The sequence below is a fragment of the Orycteropus afer genome, unplaced genomic scaffold, assembly GCF_000298275.1.
Source record: "Orycteropus afer afer isolate SDZICR_OR568_19922 unplaced genomic scaffold, OryAfe1.0 scaffold00173, whole genome shotgun sequence".
Lineage (NCBI taxonomy): Eukaryota > Metazoa > Chordata > Mammalia > Tubulidentata > Orycteropodidae > Orycteropus > Orycteropus afer.
This window is the reverse complement of record NW_006921760.1, coordinates 4369948-4373949: the sequence shown is the minus strand read 5'-3', so window position 1 is coordinate 4373949 and position 4002 is coordinate 4369948. Positions and strand designations below refer to the sequence as shown.

Sequence of the window (4002 nt, the reverse complement as noted above, 5' to 3'; positions counted from 1 at the left end):
CTACCAGAGCTCCATAAACATTGCAGTAAAGGGATTCACTCTATCTTTGCTGTTGTTAGGCGCCATAGAGTTGGTTCTCACTCATAACAGCCCCATGTACAACAGAACAAAACACTGCCTGGTCCTGTGCCTTCCTCAGAATTATTACTGTCTGAGCCCATCGTTGTAGCCACTTTGTCAATATATCTCATTGAGGGACTTTCTTTTCAGTGAGCCTCTACTTACTAAGCATGATGTCCCTCTCCAGGTATTGGTCCCTCCTAATCACATGTTCAAAGTAAGTGAGATAAACTCTCACCATCCTCACTACTGAGGAACATCCTAGCTGCCTGCTTTCAAGACAGAGTGGTTTGCTTCTCCAGTCCACAGTATTCAACATCCTTTGCCAACACCATATTCAAAAGCATCAATTCTTCTTTGGTCTTCCTTATTCATCCTCCACCTTTCACATGCATATGAAGTGATTAAAAATACTATGGCTTGGGTCAGGCACACCTTGGTTCTCAAAGTGACATCTTTGCTTTTGAACATTGAAAGAGGTCTTTTATAACAGATTTGCTTTATTCACTATCAAAAGCCAAGCCATGCACTGCTTTCATTTCTTTGCCAGAAGGTGTACCTCTTCAGTCAAGTACAAATTTCATAAAGCTTCTTTGACCTCCCATCCCCGAAGCAGTTACTCATTGCCTTCATTGTCACGCCCATGTACTTGGTATGTCTGTTCATTAAATTATGCAGTTATCTCATTCTGATGTAGTATTTTTATTTTTGAATTTATGATCTGTCAGCTCCTTGTTCAGGGAATTTGCTCTCTTCTGTTCACTGCTGAATTCCCACTGCCAAAGCAATGTCTGTAGCACATAGGAGACACCAGCAAGTGTTTGTCAAAGAAAAGCCAGAAGGCAGGACAGGAAGGACTGTCAGTGCTCTGCAATAGTAGGGTAGTCATCTTCTGGGAATATTTTCAATTTTTCTTCCCATTGCTTTTGTTGTTGTTGTTAGTGGCTGTGGCTTTGACTTTGACTCATGTCGATGACTTTGACTCATGTCGACCGCATGTGTCGGAGGAGAAGTGCAGCTTTCGGGGCTGTGATGTTTTAGAAGCAGGTCACCAGGTCTGTCTTCTGAGGCATCTCTCCGTGGGTTTGAACTCCCAGCCTGTGGCTACTGTCAAGTGCTTAACCATTTGTGCCCCCAGAGACCCTTTCAGCTGCTAGTTTCCCTGTTTCTAGCACCAGAACTCACCAAAATGCCTAGAGCTCTTTTGTGTCATCAAAGAAATGATCTACAGCCTTTGTGGTGTTATTTTATGGCACTGGGCTCAGTCCAAATCCATTTATTCTTAGGTTTTCTGTATCATGTGGCAAAACCTCTCTCTCTCTCTCAGTATCCACAATAAATGTCTGTTAAAACTTATGTATGTTGTCCTGTTCTATCTACCATCTACTCAGATGTCAAGCTAAATTTCAGTTAGGTTAGTCTGTCATTTGGTTTGCCCATAAAAACTCTAGTTAGCAGAAATGTCGTTTATTCAGCAAATCCTAAATTTACTGATTGAATTTACTTTCAAAGATATTAACCTATAAATGAAGCTTCCTACATTAGGAGCATAGCATTATCTTAGTCACAGTCTGAGCTTGATTAAAAGCAGAATGGGCTAGGTTTAGGCTGATAGGGACTTGGAACGGGAGCAATCCACAGACTTAGACCTGGTGAGTAGTGGAAGCTCCATTAATCAGGACATTTATAGTTGCAAGTGACAGAAAACTGGCTTAAAAATAAAATTTATTGGGTCACATAACTGAAAAGGCCAGGACCAGAAAAGTGCAGCTTCAGTCTCAGCTGGATCCAGGTGCTCAATTTCATTTAGAACATTCTCTTTCCTACTCTAGCTCTTAGTTCAGCTCTGCCTTTTCTCTGGTCTTTCACTCTTCGGTAGATGTTCTCCCTCTGGGGTGAGCTGGGGAGGAGACAGCCCAGAAGCTGCAGTTTGAAGATCCAGCAGAAAAGAGATCACCTTTCTCTTACTGGCTCCAGCAAAAGTCCCAGGACTGTGCACATTCCTGAGCCAATTATGGTGCCATGAGTATGTGACTGATGCCCTAGGTCACATGCCCAATTCTGGGTCTGGGAGAGTTCACTCCACCTGAACCACATGAACAGAATGGGTAAGATGTGTTTCCCCAGAGAAAACAGCAGTATTGTTATTAGAAGATGGGACTGACTGAAGCTACCAGGTAAAGAGCAAATGGCTACAGCTGATACTTGTATATGGAAATTAAATTAAAATTTTACTTGGATTACTTAATGTTCTTATTCTCGCCAGAGTTGGTATCAACTGTGGTATAACTTACCGTCAGCTTTAAGTATGATCAACTGGTCTTTTACTATCACCCATCATATGAAGACCAGGCCTACCACCCAAATTAAGAACTTTGTGCCTTATCCTCATCTGCCACTGCTCATCCTTCTCATTTCCTTCATGTAGCAGGAAAGCGCCATGATTTCGAGGGGCACCATGACAAATGCATTTGCTCTGGTAGAAGTTGCGTGATCATTCTAGAGAAAATTCTTGAAAATTCACTCTCACCCTAAGCTATTTTGGAAGATAAATTGCAAAGAACTTTAAATATACATATGTTAAAAGTAAAAAAAAAAAAAGAGAGAACAAAAATCAGAAAAATACAAAAAGTAAACCCCAACTTGCTGGCGGTTTTGATTTTTAGAAATATATATATAATACTAAATTTTTTAGGAATTTTTGGCATTTCTGAGTGGCAAAACGAGATATATTTGAAGTTTAATTTAATTCTAATAACCCATGAAACTGTGCATTATACAAAGTACACAAAGTACAAGGTCAGGCTGATTCTTTTTTAACCCTGGTTAAATGCCACAAGTCGGTGACAGTGCTTTAAATATATCCGTGTGGTGATGCCCAAGCGCCCATTCTATCCCTGTCAGGGGAGTGGTAAACTTTTCTTTCTCCTTTCATACAACTTCAAATTAAATATCCAAGTACCCCACACCTTACATAGTACCTGGTATATAATAAGTAATAATATTTATTGTAATACCATGTAATCAAAGGAATATTGTTAAACCTGTCACTTTGTGAGGTCTTTCTGGTGATGCTGTTATGTCTTAAAACATTGAACATTTTTTCTTAAAGAAAATAAAACAACCCTTTCAAGCTAGCTCCATTTTTGAAGATACCTTGTTTTGGCCTCTAGAGGGAGTTCCAGTCCTCTCTATAAATCTCCTCAGCAGCACTCTCCTCCAGCATGTTTTACTCCATGCTGCAAGAGAAGAATTGAGAAGAATCCATCAAAGGACAGAATCATTTATTTGGTATGTTTCTAGGGTTGTGGATCTCTCTCTTGATCATATAGCCGTAGAAGGACTAGCTAGAGGCTACTGCCATTTGCAACCACTTTTCTTAGGAAGGCCTCAGCTTGTTGCATTTAGTTAGTTAACATATATTGAATTGTGTATTATTTTATATTATATATAAAGTATAATATTATTTGAATGCTTATCAGGTACTAGACATCATTCTAGGGGCACAGTTCTATGACTGTAAATGACTGACGGGAGATCCCATTTCCCAAAGAGTGTAACCTCTTCAGTGTATTTTACTTGCTCTGCTTGAATCCTTAGAAAGAATCTCTAATTATGGCTCCAATCTCAGCAAACCTGCCAAATCCACAGCCTCCTACTAATTTAGGGGAATGTAGGCCTCTACCTTGGGAGCTCTGGTGGCGTAGTGCCTAAGGCATTTGACTGCTACCCAGACGGCTGGAGATTCAAACTCACCAGCCACTCCTCAGAGAGAAGACTGGGCAATCTACTTTTGTAAAAATACCACCTCGGTAACCCAATGAGTGGTCTCTATGAGTTGCATTGACTTGATGGCATTGAGTTTTTTAAAGGAACTCTAGTGGCACAATGATTAAACACTCAGCTGCTAATCAAAAGATGAGCAAACCCACCCAGAGGTTC

General features: G+C 40.4%; 1 non-coding gene across 1 annotated transcript; it reads right to left on the bottom strand.

Moving 5' to 3' along the window:
• Positions 1–2874: 2874 nt before the first annotated feature.
• Positions 2875–3002, bottom strand: LOC122150565. The gene has a single exon (XR_006163732.1). It is a non-coding gene; the product is annotated as a U6atac minor spliceosomal RNA (small nuclear RNA).
• Positions 3003–4002: the final 1000 nt, after the last annotated feature.